This window comes from Pelecanus crispus, chromosome 15 (genome assembly GCF_030463565.1).
Source record: "Pelecanus crispus isolate bPelCri1 chromosome 15, bPelCri1.pri, whole genome shotgun sequence".
Classification (NCBI taxonomy): Eukaryota; Metazoa; Chordata; class Aves; order Pelecaniformes; family Pelecanidae; genus Pelecanus; species Pelecanus crispus.
Genome location: NC_134657.1, coordinates 9,611,207 through 9,626,561, shown reverse-complemented (window position 1 = coordinate 9,626,561; position 15,355 = coordinate 9,611,207).

Below are 15,355 nucleotides of genomic sequence, written 5' to 3'. Positions count from 1 at the left end.
CGCTCGTTGGGGAATTGCGCGGAGCTGCCGGTCAGGAATGCCGATGAACTGCGCTGGCTCTCGCGTGCCCGCCCAGCCCGCCGGGAGCCTGCAGCCGAACCTGGTCTAATCCCAAGTCAGAGCGCTTCACAGGGCTCCCGCTGATCAACTTCCAAACCATTCTGTATTAAACCGTTTAATATAGACGGGCCGTTTCAGACTCACTTTGCTCGGGGCTTCCCGCTGACCTAAATTTTCGGGGGGAGCGCGGACCCCACCGCCTCCGGGGAACGGTTTGGGGGGCTTTGCTTGCGCCAAGGCTTTTCACCCCACTCCTCTTGCTTTGGAAGTGATCTGAAAGAAAAACAGGAGAAAGAAAGAGGGCAGGCAGGGCGGCTCCCTTCCCGGCCCCCAAATTAGGAGGAGGGTGCGAGGCGCCGGCCCTGTGCCACGGGAAATGAGTTTTGCGGTGGGTCAAGCCTCTGCCACGTTCTCGTACAGATAATTCAATTACTCGGCTGGTTTGTGGTGCTCTGCGCGCGGGACAGCCTGCCCTCCCCTTCGGACAGCGTCAGGCGAGCGCGCTATTCCCAGCCGGGTCAGGGGGCCAGGAGCGCTCCGGCTCCCCAGCTCCCGCTCTCAGCCCTCGGTCTGCAGCCCCAAGAAGCCCGTGGTGCTTAAACCTTCCAGGGCCGACCTCTTCACTTGTTAATTATGTTAGAGGACTTCACTTATTAAGCCTTCCCACCGTGGCAGCTCACCTGAGATGAAATCCTCCGGCTCTGCGCAAATGATTTGCATCGGATCTCACCGCCACGTTTCTGAGGCTTGCTCGTTGACTGCGAGCCGGGTGGATGCGCGCAACCATCATGCCTCACTATCTGGGAAACGGATGATCTCCTGAGAAGAAGCTGGTTTGCTTTCTACTGGTTTGATGAAGCACGCACATTCTGGGATTTTCTAGCAGTCTCCAGTGGAGACAAGTGAAGGTTTGTTGCTTAAACTGATTTGCCTACAGCGGGACCGCCGGTGTGCGCTGCGGACTCGCAGCAGGAGCAGTGCAAGCAGGCGGCACGGTCCTATTCCGTGCTCTGTTCCCAGAGGCGTCTCTGGAGTCCGTCAGCCAGGAGCCTTTCCAGCAGCGCGGCCACGGCAGCGTGCATGTGGCATTGCCCTCTCCTGGGAGGAAACAGAACTTCGTGCAGAAAGGCTCTGCAAGCAAAGAATGACATAAGTGCCACGTATAGCCCAGCTCCGAATGAAACGGGGTCCCCTTCCCCATTTGATCGGACGGCCGTGGCTTGCACGTAGGCCCCTGGAAGGGCTGACTTCTACCCTGCATGTCCTGCCAACTGTGGAGCAGCAACAACATGCATCCTACCAGGAGCAGGACCTGAGCGGCCCCAGCTTCTCCTGCAGCTCTGGACACGTACGGGTGCCCGTGCATGCTGCTGCTGCACGGGAGCTGCGTGCTGCTGCTGCACGCAAGCTGCATGCTGCAATTGCATGTGAGCTGCGTGCTGCTGCTGCACGCAAGGCGCTCGCTGTGATTGCATGGGAGCTGCGTGCTGCTGCTGCACGCAAGGCGCTCGCTGTGATTGCATGGGAGCTGCGTGCTGCTGCTGCACGCAAGCTGCATGCTGCGATTGCACATGAGCTGCGTGCTGCTGCTGCACGCAAGGCGCTCGCTGTGATTGCACGAGAGCTGCTTGCTGCTGCTGCACGCAAGCTGCATGCTGCGATTGCATGGGAGCTGCGCGCTGCTGCTGCACGCAAGCTGCATGCTGTGATTGCACGGGAGCTGCGTGCTGCTGCTGCACACAAGGCGCACGCTGCTGTTGCCTGCAAGCCACATGCCGTGGTGGCACACAGGCCAGAGACAGCCCTGGAGGAATTTCACTGGCCTGCTGGCAGAGAGCAGGGTGCCAGGCTGCGGCTGCCGGACCACCTGGCCGCCTTCCACAGCCCTCCTCTTTTTTGCCAGCTCTTTTGCAATTCCAGCACTGGCACCGGTTCTTTCGAGTGCGGGCTTGCAAGGGCGAAGCGGCAAAGCAGCTGCGCGACACATCCTGGTAAAGCGCTCTCCCCCGGCCTTCCCAATGGCAAAGCTCGGCGAGCCGGTGTCGGCTCCGATAGCCCCGCGCCAGGCATACGGCTTCTCTTGCATCGCCCACCGGGACGGTGCTGGAGCCGTGCCGGGAGAGGCGCCGACACCTGGGGCAGCAGCTGCCGGCGGCTCTGGATGAGGCACGCAAGCTCCCATGGACAGGATGATCTTCTCAGCTTCGTTTCTGAAAGACAGTATAAAAATGGGTCTGAGCTGCCGTGCGGCGAGGCAAAAGCCAATCCCTGGCGCTGTCAATAAAAGTGATTTGTAATTAGTTCAAAAGCGGGTTTATCTCCTCCCTGCATGAAGTGGCTTTTGCACAGAACTTCTGAAATAAATATTAGAGAGAATAACCAGAAGCTGCTATAATAGAGCCATCTACTCTGTATTTTACCTCTTCCGCTGCAGAAGAGAATGAAATATGTTTATAGTCCTACTTACCACCATCCCTAGGAGTGGGTCCTTCGGGCAAATTGAGCTGATGATCAGTGAGGATAAATCACCGTTTCCCCACTGCAGTCAATAAAGCTGCGCGAGCGCGCGCCGTCTTGGGATGCTTAAAGCGTAAATGGGGGATGGAGCCCGGCTTAAATCCAATCTGGATCCGGCGATTGGGAAAGCCGAAACGATGTGAGCTGTATTGATCTCAGGCTTTGCACTGGAAACACTGGCAACCTCGAAAAGACAAATGTCTGTTTGGAGGAGATTTGGAAAGGGTAGCCCCAGAAAGCAGTAAATATGCCTCATAAAAAAAGGTTAAGCATGTTACTTGTGTCTGCGGGTAGCAAACCAGGTTAGAGCCCGGCTCGGAGGAGATGACTGCCAGAGCAGAGCACGGCCAGAATATGGAAATTCCTGCTAAAAGAGGGTGATTTATAGGCCCGAAAGCAAAATGGAAGAAACCGTTGAAATGCGGAGCCTGTTTCCCAACGTCCTTAGAAGCAGCTGAGCTCCCAGCCGTGACAGTTCTGAAGATGCAGCCGGGGCTGCCGGGGCTGCTCGCCGCTGGCACAGCCGGTGCCGCAGCCAGGACTGCGGCTGCCGGCGGTGTGGGATGGCAGCAGCCGCCCGCTCGGGGAGACGAGGGGAGATGAGACGAGGTGAGATGAGACGGGGTGAGAGGAGACGAGGGGAGATGAGACGGGGTGAGAGGAGACGAGGGGAGATGAGATGAGGGGAGATGAGACGGCGTGAGAGGAGACGAGGGGAGATGAGACGAGGGGAGAGGAGACGGCGTGAGAGGATACGAGGGGAGATGAGACGAGGTGAGATGAGACGGGGTGAGAGGATACGAGGGGAGATGAGACGAGGGGAGATGAGACGGGGTGAGAGGAGACGAGGTGAGGTGAGACGAGGTGAGGTGAGACGGGGTGAGGTGAGACGGGGTGAGAGGAGACGAGGTGAGAGGAGACGAGGTGAGAGGAGACGAGGTGAGAGGAGACGAGGTGAGATGCTCCTCTCACGCCGGAGCCAGGGCAAGCCCAACAGCCCTTGGCCCGGGAGCTGCGCCCGTGGCTCAAGGTGTTCGCTTGCTGTTCAGGCGCAGGCAGCACGTTGCCACCTACCGAGAGTCCTTGCCTCGCAATTAAGCCAGCTGCGTGTCCCAAGGTCTCTCCTGCGCTCCATCATCCTCTCGTTCTCTAAAACGCTAATGGCATTAATGTATTTATCATTAACAAATCTCTTAAGTTTGAGAACCGGATGAAACTGCCGAGTCGTAACGCCTCATTCATAATTCTTGTCCCCGAGGATGCTGTCAGACTATACACACCCCGTACCCAATGGCGAGCGGCACGTGGTGCTTTGGGGAGCCCGCTGCAGGCTCTGCCGGGAATACGGCCGCGGCCGTGAGGCGCGGCGGGGAGCTCGGAGCGCCCTGGCGGCTGCGGGAAAGCGGGGCACCGGCCGGCAAAGCTTACGCTTCAGCGGGGAAGAGGAGGCTTCAAGCTGTGCTGGATTAGTGCCACGCTGGGGCTTAATTAGGAGGCAGGTAGGAGCACGGCCGGTTTCACAGGGACACGCCTGATGTGCCGATGGCGCGGGGGGCTCTGGCCTTTAGCGCTGCCGCAGGATTTGCAGGTTCCAGCGTTCAGCAGGAGAGCGGCGGCAGCAGCGCTGCTGCATCGCCGCATCCTCCCGGCGGGCTGCGGCCGGGTCACAGGGCTCCGAACGGGCTACAGCAGGCTGGAAGGATTATCACTGTGGTTATTATTGTGCAGAAATATTAAGACAATGAGGAATAAACGCTGGATCTATTTATAGAAATTCTAGGGAAATCTCGCTCGAGCCATAAACCCACTTAATTGCAAATCTGCACAGATGTTTCCTTTGAATTTGAAAAGTGATTAATAAATAAATTAGAGTAATGCTTGTTTTGGCTGAAATATAATAATAAATAATGTTTGTAGCTCTTAGCTACCAAAACATCCTCAGCGCTATGTGACAAATCAGACACACGCTAAATGGCTAAAACATACAAGATGCAAGCAATTAAAGCCAGGCTCAAGCCATAAATAAACTCAACAGCGCAAGTGGAACTGCGGGTGTGCAAAGGCAGGTGCCGAAGCTGCTGCATGGGCTGGCATGCTCCGCAGCCCCGTGCCCGGTTCAGTTCTGGCTCTGGTGGGACCTGTCCATTGGGCCCTGTGGCATGGCATGGCATGGCACAGCATGGCACAGCACAGCACGGCACGGCACGGCACAGCATGGCACAACACGGCACGGCATGGCATGGCACGGCACAGCATGGCACAACTCAGCATGGCCCGGCACAGCACATCATGGCACAGCATGGCACGACTCAGCATGGCACGGCACAGCATGGCACAGCATGGCACAACTCAGCATGGCACGGCACGGCACGGCACAACTCAGCATGGCACTGCACGGCACGGCACGGCACAGCATAGCACAACTCAGCATGGCCCGGCACGGCACAGCATAGCACAGCATGGCACAACTCAGCATGGCACGGCACGGCACAGCATGGCACAACTCAGCATGGCACTGCATGGCATGGCACGGCACAGCATGGCACAACTCAGCATGGCCCGGCACAACACAGCATGGCTCAACTCAGCATGGCACGGCACGGCATGGCACGGCACAACATGGCACAACTCAGCATGGCACGGCACGGCACAGCATGGCACAACATGGCATGGCACAACTCAGCATGGCACAGCATGGCACAACTCAGCATGGCACGGCATGGCACAACTCAGCATGGCACCTCAGCATGGCCTGGCACGGCACAGCATGGCACAACATGGCATGGCACAACTCAGCATGGCACGGCACGGCACAGCATGGCACAACACGGCATGGCACAACTCAGCATGGCCCGGCACGGCGCCTGCACCCTGGCACCCCACGGCACCACTCCACCTCTGACTCTGGCGCCGCGGGAAGCTTCCCGGCACAATTCCCCCAGTTGATCCCCACTCTTCAAACCGCTGGCAAAGCCAACGCGTTTACTGACTCGCTCATGTTGACTTTTTTTAATTCATGCATAATTCAGGCTATGTATGTAATTCCAAGGTAAACACAGACATAACTTTTTTGTTGACTATTCCTTGACCCAGTTACTGTGCAAATATGCCTTGGAATTTAGCAGTACTAGAAAGGCGAGACCTTCAGAAATTTTAAGGGAGCAGGGAGCCGTGCGCATCCCAGAGCAGCAACTGCTGCAGCCAACCCAGGCGCCGGTGCCACCGGCAGCCCCTGCGTGCCCGGGAAGGTCACCGCCGCGGCGTGGCGAGGCGGCCGAGGGGCCGTAAAGCCACGTGAGCCACAGAGGGAACCTCTCACGGTGATCTCGGCGGAGAACACGTGGGAGGAAGCCCCAGCAGCACTGCGAGAGCGTGGCGGTGCCGTGGTGGGGGAACGGCAGGGCTCGCTGCTGGCCGGCCGCCTGGGGAGACGGCACAGCTGCCCGCGACCCCGGCTCGGCCCCGGCAGCACCGAGGCAGCGCCGTGCGCCGACGGCACAACTGGTTTGACGACTTGCGAAGTTATCGGCAAATGCATTTGGGTTTCCACTGAAATAGGAGATTTTATTTTAATTTATATTGTAATGAAAGCTTGCAACAGTACTGTATCGTAAACACAAACAGTGCAATCTTATAAAAATTTCATCTTTATCTATTTTGGGGAGAAATAGCCCTGTCTGCCTAATTGAAGCATCTGTCATTCTGACATTAAATAGTGCATCCATGGCTCTTTTATTATATTTCCTTGCATTTCTCATACACTGTTAAATTGAAATAACACTGTCGGCTAGGAGATAAAGGGAGATAATAGGTATTTTATAATGAGCAGAAAGGAGGATTCATCTTCAGTCGGAGCCAAGAATTGCTTTATCTTTTTTTGGTGGTGTTATTTTGTTACCCTAAAGGGGGGATTCTGCCGCTCAGCTTTCCCAGCCCTCGAAGACCGAGCGAGGAGCATTTATCCGCACGTGAAGAGGCGCGAGTGCCGGGCAGCTGCTCAGCAGCAGCCGAAGCGGCAGGGTTCCTGGCGCACCGCTCCCCCAGATGACGCCGCACGTCCGCAGAGGTGTTGCGCAGCGAGGCTACCCACAAATAACACTTCACAGGGCACGCGGGAGATTATGTTTCCTCATTTTAAGGAGTCATCTTTTCCCCTCATTGCCAGTGTCTGCTGACTGGCAGCGCTGTCGTGAAGAGTTTCCCATGTTGTGTGCGTGGGTGGGCACGGCACGGCACGGCACGGGGACCCCAGTCGGCACAGCCCCTGGGTGAAGCCACCCTTAGGCATCCCTTGCAGCGAAACAAGCCCAAACCGCTCTGTTCGGTCTCCAAGCCGCAGCCGCTCTGCCTTGCCACCGTCATTAATCTCCACCAGGCGCCAGCGCCGGCCGCTCCGCCCCACGCCGGGACGGCACGGGGAGACGCGTCGGGCTGGCCGTGCGAAGCAGCGTCCCGGCGGAGCAGCCTTGCAGCGGGCATCGAGCTCCTGCCCGAAGCCGCTCTGGAACTGCGCTCTCCTAAGGATTAGGCAAACCTTGTTGTGGAAGCTGGGGTTTAAAAGAGGGATTTTGTGTGCAAAATTATTTTTAGCTAGTGCCACTCACGTCAAGAAGGAGTTGGGGCACATCAGTTTGGCCTCAGCTTTGCATGGAATAAGTGAGAAAAAGTGGATGCGAAGGGGTTTGGGATCCAGCTGCGGGGGGACACCAGGACAGAGTCCCTCTCCGGCGCTGGGATGTGTGAGCCCAGCTCGGCCGGACCACGTGCCGCCCGCTCCGCTCGCTGGACCAACGTTCGTCACCTCTCAGCGAGAGCCGTGGCTACTCGGGGCTGCCCGAAGGAGAGGGACGCCCGTACCCCATCTCCCCAGCTACGGCTTCGCCGCCAAGCAAACAAGCCACGCAAAATCGAACCATGCGGCGATTTCCCCGTGTGGATTTCCGTAATTAAATTCCATGCGAAACGAAGCAATTACCAAAAAAAGGCGCGGTATGACTGCAGATAATCATCGGCGTGCAGGCTCCCCAGGTAGCTGGCAGGGATGCTGGCGGCCGCTCGCCCTGCCCGGCTCCTGCCGCAACGGGGCTGCCCGGACGCGGGCGGTGGGCGGCCCGACCCCGCTGCCCCTCGGGTGGCTTTGGCTTGGGTGGCCCCCCTGCCCTCCGCCGTGCTTCCCAGGCTGGCTGCCGCATCCCTGCGGCTCTGGCTGGGCTCTGCCGGTGGGCGAGGGGAAACGTGGGGAAGGAAGCGGCACTTGGGGTGGCAAAGGGAGAGCCGCTGCTTGGAGTAAAAGCATAAGACGTCTAATTGAGATTTCCCTCAAACCCACTGGAAATAATTAAAATTGACTTCCAATACTTTACAAACTAATTAAGAGTATTGGACTGGATAACTACATTGAAGTATAAGTGGCATTTAATTGGGATAAACGGAATCATAATTGGAAGCAAGCGCAGCCCAGAACAATAAACAGCGTGGCAGGAGAGGTTTCGGGCAGCCTGCTTGAAGGCAGGGAAGCGCGGCGCTGGCTCGGCGGCCGCCTTACACGGATGCCGGCGCATCTCTGCCGGCGCATCCCTGAGCAGCGCGGAGAGCGAGCGACCGCCGTGCCAGGGCCGCCGGAGTCGCTGGGACCGGGTGCGATTCGGTTCATTACACAGACACCAGAGATGTTCCACCCTCTTAGGAAGCGCTTGCACGCCGAGCTCCATTTCTGGAGCCAGATCTGCTTTATCAGCCCCCGACGCGCGCCTCTCCGGTTATTTATCTGAGCTTTAATAACGGCACCCTTTCTGTAGTATTAAACAGCCACACTGCTGCCTTGCCCGCTTCTCACTCTCTTCAATGAGATAGGGACAAATTAACTGGATACGGGAGCTGCCGGGCTTTTGTTCTCCAACTTTGTGCTCCACTCATTACTTTGAGGAGCCCTATTTTCCTTTTCTTTACCGCTTTCTTTTCCCGAACAATGGGCTCTGAATGTATTCAAGCAATTCTTTTATCACGCTCTTCTGCACAGATCTTTAAGTTCTCCACCTGAACAGTTGGCATTTCTATTTATGAAAACTTTCTTGCTGACTGCTGAAATTTAAATTTTATTCTTGCAATGACTGGTTAGCTCTATTATCTCCTGTTTCGTTCCCCCCCTTTAGATTTAACAGCTACAATTTATAAATGCCATCCTTTCCTCTTGTTGCCTTGCCTCCTACACGCTTGCAGTGAACCCAGGAGCCTTCTGATCTCCCTCTGATGATTATTGGAGGTGGCCAGAGCATTTTTCTTGCATTATTTGCCCCATTAAAAGAAAACAGAAAACAAATTCAGAAGACTCTCGAGGCGTTCCCTCCCTTTTCATCTTTTCACCGGCCACAGGCTTCACGAAGCGCTTTACCAGATGCAGGAAAGCCGCAGAGCCCTGGGAGTCACCACCCCAAAGCCCCCAGGCTCCCCTGATAATTTAGAGGATGCTACACTACGCTTCTTTTTACATGACTGTTTTTTCTTCCAAGCCTGGCACAAAATATTAAAAAGCTTAACGGCTTTTTCTTCTCTCATGTGCTTCGACAGCTCCTTTGAATACCGCTCTGCCTACCGCTGGGTTCAGGCCCCTCTGTTCTCAGAGGAATTTTTCCCTCCCTGTTAATTGCTTTTTGCACTCGCGGCTGGGCAGTGCCCATGTGTAAAACCCGCCGCCCTCCCGAAGGCGCCAGCTGCTTTCAGAAGAAAGTCGGCTTGTTGCCCTGCTTGCGGGTCCATCCCCACTGAGCCGGCAAGCCCCGCTCTTTCACCTTCCCGCTGGCGGCCCGGGCTGGCGTTCCTCACCGGACACCTGAGTCACCGAGCTGCTCGTCAGCGGGCAGCCGCCGAACGGCACCGGCCGGCAGAGCCGGCTGGCAGGGTGCCGGCCGCCCTGGGTAGCGGTGATGGGTGCCCTGCGCAGCGGCGGCAGAGGCGGCGGCGGCGGCGGTGGCGGCAGCATCCCATGCCATGCGGCAGCGATGGGTTTGCACGGCGAAGGGACGCACGGTGCCTTTTGCCCGGGGTTCCTCCGGCAGTGGCAGCGAGCCCGGCCTGCTGCCCACAGCGGAGAGCAGCAGATGGGCTGGAGTTCATCAAAGCGTTCGCATCTCATGGTCCGAGGAGCTCTGAGAGGAGCTCGAGCGCTGCTCGCACGGTCTCTTATACCAGCCCGGCTTCTCAGCTGAAAATAATTTTATGGTTAACTACAGACCATCTGTTATCCTCTACTTTTCTAATGGAGCCCGTGTTCTTTATGGTTTATTAATATTTATTTAGCTTGTTTAAAACCTAAGCATGTCGCAGGAGACTTGTGATCCTTATACAAAGGTTTTCTCTCCCAGCTCGGCCGCTGGTGCACCCAGGCACCCTTAGGGAGCCAAACGGGGTGTTTCCAGAGGGGTTTTCCCGCTGAGCTGGCAGCTGCAGACACCCTAAGCAGCGAAGCCCAAGTGCTGCACGGGAGCTTCCCTTGCGTCGAGGCCACTCGTCCTGCGTGTCCCCGGCATCTTCTCGGGCAGTGTGAGGCGATGCCTGTGACGACAGGGATCACGGCCAGCGAGAAATTCCCTGCCGGGCATCCGGACCGTGCTGACATCCCGCTGCGCCCGCCGCTTTGCGAGTCCTTTGAAGAGAACGGCTGGAGGGAGGTGTTTGGTCTTTGTCTCTGGCACAGCGAGGGCTTCAACATCACCTCCCAGCAGATCCTCCCACCTCCGTACCAGGCAAGGGCTGGCTCCCGAATTGCCTCCTCTGAACTCCTTACCATCCCACGTCAGGGGCGTAGCTATCAAAAGCCTGCATGGCTATAAACCACGAAGGCATCGGCCCTGTGCTGGCAGAGAAAGGGAAGTCTAATTGCCTAATAATCCTGAGGAGGATTCGGGAGGCTCCTTGCAGCACCGTGCAGGCAGAAGCTTTGCAGTGGCAATGCCAGCAGGATAAATCACCCTGCGCAGCTCCATTCTCAGCAGAAGTCTGCTTTCCGCTGTCTATCCCCTGCCATTTTCAGGCATCTACTCTGAATAAAAACCCCAGGGGACGGCAGCGCGCTTGTGCCGGGGCACGGAAGGAGCAGCACTCGGCAGGGCTGCCGGCAGCCCGGGCAGGGCAGCGGGACGCCGACCCGGCGCAGAGCAAGCCCCTTCCACCCCGCAGCGCAGGGGCTCCTGCGGAAAGAGCATTTTATTGCACTGAAAAACGCAGGGGTCGGAAAGGGGGTGAAAGAAAGGAGATTTACCGCGAGCTTTGCTAAGCATTAACACGCTGTCTTACAGCTCTTGATAAACAGTGAAGACGCCGGGCTGTAACAAGCCGAGCGACCTCTCAGGAGGCCAAAGAAAATAAAGTTTAGCATCAATTTGTAACTCTTGTTCTGCATTATTTAATAAGTGGTTTGAAACCTGCCTTGCATCATGAGAGTTTTTTAGATTGTTCCTGCACTGGAAGAAGAAAAAAATAAAATTTTTTTTTGCAGTTACAGAAACATCCCCCTCAGCTGTGCGTGCTTCAAATACTGGTCTGTAGGTTGCTTGGGTTTTTTAAGGAGCCCTCAGCAAAGCTTTTCAACACATTTAATGAGATTGAGCAAGGATGGAACAAGCGGAAACTAATCTGCACGGGGGGACCTCGCGCGCCTGTGCCCTTGGCTTACTTGCACACCCTGGCCAGCTTTGAAACAGCAAAAAACATCAGTCCCCTGTCTTTTCTGGAGGCCAGTGAATATAAGCAGCCCTTTTCTGGGCAAACACGGGCCCTTCTCTGCGCTTCGCCATCCTCCTCCCCGCCGGGTCTGCCACGGGGGCCTGGAGCCGCCGACCCTCCCCACCTCGCTGCAAAGGGCTGAGCAAAGTGCGGCGGCCAAGCCCGGGGCGGCCGGGGCGCATCCTGCACCGCTGTGTGCACGGAGGTACCGCCGAGCTACGGCTAGTATGCCGGGCTGTTAATATGAATCGGGACTAATTATGCATCCTCATTAGTATTCTTCTGCCAAGCTGTTACAATGCAACCAAAAAATGGTCTCTGAATCGACCTCGTAATGCCACGTCGGGGTGTTTTAACTATTAATTTTCCTGGCTGGTGGCTGTTTCTGGGGAGGAGCGTCAGGGCTCTGCTGGGCTCGCTGTCCCCAACCAGGCAGCGCCTCTGCAAAGCAGGCGCCTGGGCTTCCGCTGCTTTTACCTCCCTGGGTCTCCGACTCTTCCTGAGACCCCCAAAGGCTGCAGCTCCTCAGTGCCAAAACTCCGCGAGGAGAGCGCAGCAGTTTGCAAAGCTGCCCAGTTGACACCAGAGAGGGTTTTTTTGGCAAAGCAGCATCTTCCCGCCGGGGTCAGGCCAGAGGTGGAGAGAGAAATCACCTGCAGCATCGCCGCTATCCCCCAGAAAGGCGTGGGAGCCCGTGCCTTCCCTTTGCCTCTCTGGCTCCTGCATGCGGAGGGTTTGATTTTTCAAAGATCTCCAAGTATTCCTCAGCTGGAGTAAAACACACTTTTTACGTTTCAGTGGAAGCGTCAAGCTGTTCATGCTTTTCTACCCCTTTTTTAAGGGAAGATTTATTAGACCACTCGATGGATTTTCCAGTTAAAATAATTGGTGTTTTACACCGTAGGCATCAATAAAAATGTAAATACAAACAGGAAAGGCAGTGGCAGCAATGGATTTTCTGGCTTTTGCTCCCTGGGCTGAACCGGCAGGTCTCCAGCTCCCCGTAAGGAATAATAACGAAGTGTCTAAGGGGGCCGGCCAGCTTCGCAACCGAGCCTCCTTACCAAAGCCCCTCCACCGCTCTCGTGCTGAACCGTGGTTTCATAGAATCATAGAATCATGGAACGGTTTGGGTTGGAAGGGACCTTAAAGACCCTCCAGTTCCAACCCCCTGCCACGGGCAGGGACACCTTCCACCAGACCAGGCTGCTCAGAGCCCCGTCCAACCTGGCCTTGAGCACTGCCAGGGATGGGGCAGCCACAGCTGCTCTGGGCAACCTGTGCCAGTGCCGCGCCACCCGCTGACCGCAATCCTGGTTATTGCTGGAGACCCGCGAGGGTGTGACGGCTCCCAGCACGGCAACGCTTTGCTCCGCTGGCAGTGGGTGCGGGGACGGGCTCGTCCCCCCGTGCTCCTCGGCACCGCTCACAACCTGCCCGATGCGCGGCACTGCCAGCTCCGCTCGTTCGGAAATTAACGGGATGATTCACATGAACGAGATGAGTAGCTTGCTGCTTCCAAGTTTCCATAATGATCATGGCCCTAGAACGAAATAAATCGCTTGCTTTGGCAAAAATATTTACAAAATGATGGTTTTGAATCCCTGCACGGCAATATTTATCCTCATCGATGGCAGCGTTACTGATGGGCGAGGACAGTGAAGTCTCAGACAGAACAGAACCCCTTCCAGCACAGCTGCGTGGACATCCCTGGCCTGATTTCATTTGCATGGGTGCAAATCAAACTGATGCCCAGCGCAGGAGATGCTCTGACATGAGGGGACCGGGATGGGCGCGCTGACCAGCTCTCGGGTTGAAGATGAATGGCAGGCGCTGGCTGCCCTCCCTCGGGCCGAGGAGCTCTTCATCCCTAGGAAGGAGCTGGCTAATACACCCCCGAAAGCAGCTTATGAAAGCATAATTCCCAGTTCAAATGTCACACCAATATGCGGCACTCACCCGTATTGATGCATCTCTCCCCACCTGGGCAAGTAAACTAATACCGGGCTCTCTGGCAGCGGTGGAAGGAGGCACTATATGGTATTCTATGCTTCCTCCTCCATTTAGATGGATTAATTGACCTTTAAAAATGTACCCAGAAAATAAATGACCTAATAAAATGAATTATCCTCTTCCACACAGTTCTCGAAATCCACTGTAACTTGAGAGGAGACTAATGAAACATTGAAAGCATTGAAGAAATGACTAATGAAAGCAATAAACCTAATAAAGAATAATTGATTAGCCATTTGGAAGCACTGCAAAGCGTGGGGTGAAAGGCTCAGCCCGGCCACTGTCCTGGGGAAGGGCTGGCTGCCCAGGAGACCCCGAGCCAGCTCGCCGAGCCCTCAGGCATCAGCGTCCACCCTGGCAGGGAAGGGCAACTCCGCTCCTCGAGCGATCTCAGCAGTTCAGGGCTTGGGTCAGCTCCCGCTTGGAGCAAAGCCGAAGCGCCTCGGAGCCTTCGCGGGGAAGGTCTCTGCCCTGCCCTGCCTCAGGAGCGTGCTCCCTCTGCTCCCCGCAGCCTCCCCGCCAAAAGCCGCTCACCCCACAGGAACGGGACCGGGACTAACGAGGTCTCCTCTCCCTTAATGCAATCTCCCTGCTGGCTGACCCAGCGGAGCTGGGGAAGAGGGCATCCCTGCTGTCCTGCCTGCACCAGCATGGACACGTGAGATGCTCCTGCACCCCCTGCTCCCAAACTGCTGCACCCGAGCTGCTGCATCCCAAATGGCTGCACCCAAATCGCTGCACCCAAATCACTGCACCTGAACTGCTGCACCTGAGCTGCTGCATCCCAAATGGCTGCACCCAAATCGCTGCACCTGAACTGCTGCACCTGAGCTGCTGCATCCCAAATGGCTGCACCCGAATCACTGCACCTGAACTGCTGCACCCGAGCTGCTGCATCCCAAATGGCTGCACCCGAATGGCTGCACCCAAATCGCTGCACCTGAACTGCTGCACCCCAAACTGCTGCACCCAAATGGCTGCACCCGAATCACTGCACCTGAACTGCTGCACCCAAACTGCTGCACCCAAACCGCTGCATCCAAACCGCTGCACCCAAGCTGCTGCAGGCTCGCGGGGAGCTGGGGCCGGAGCCAGCCCAGCAGCGGCCGCTCCTGCCTGCGCACTCGGGCCAGGCAGGGGTGCCAGGGCAAGAGTCCCCAAGAGCTCCTGACCATGGGTGCAAGGACTCCTCCTGAATGCCAAGGCCAAAGCCAGCGCAAGCTCCCTCGTGACTGCTTCCCGCCCGGCTTGCCACCAGTGCTCGAGCATGCACGTGTCTGTTGAAAGGCCACTTCCAGCTTGAATGACCACAAAAATCACACTTTGAATTCCTACTGGGGCGCAGCAACGTCAGCCTCTGCCATGTTAGTGCCCTGCTATCCGCTCAGCAAAGCCCGAGTATTTGACTTGTGGAGAAGATGAGCAACACCGAAAACCACCTGAACTTGCCGGTTTTCCCCCATTTCTGCCCCTTCGGCAGCCAGGCAGGAGGTGTGGGAACCGCTGCTGCCTGCCACCAGTGTGTTGCTCACATCAAATTATCCTTCCTTGGACAAAATTAAGGGTTGAGGGAAAGCTTAAGAAGATATTTGGAACTGCTGCCGCTTCTTCAACTGTAGTTTACAAGAATTTGGTAAATTGGACACGGAAAAGGAAACCTCGTTACGCTACAATCGTCTCCTCAGGCTGGAGCAATTCTGTGCTTCATTTTTGGCAACCACAGAGCCCTTATCTCGCTGCATAGAAAAGATTCCTTAATTTTTACGAGCTCCTTGGTAAGACTGGCGGAGCAGAATGATTGCAGCATATCCTTCCCTCTCCTCCCAGTTTGGTGCAAGGGGATATTGTTCCCCGGGTGAGAAATAAAGGTGGAAGTGTCCGCACCGAATTTACAGCTCGCAATAAGCAGGGTTTTATCAACAGCCCTCCAACAAATTATTTTTATTGTCAGCCTCTTACTCCCTGGAGCTGCGGCCGTGAAAAAGCAATTCAGTGAAACTGTAATTGTGTCACCTATCGACTGGACCCGGCGATGCCCGGCGCC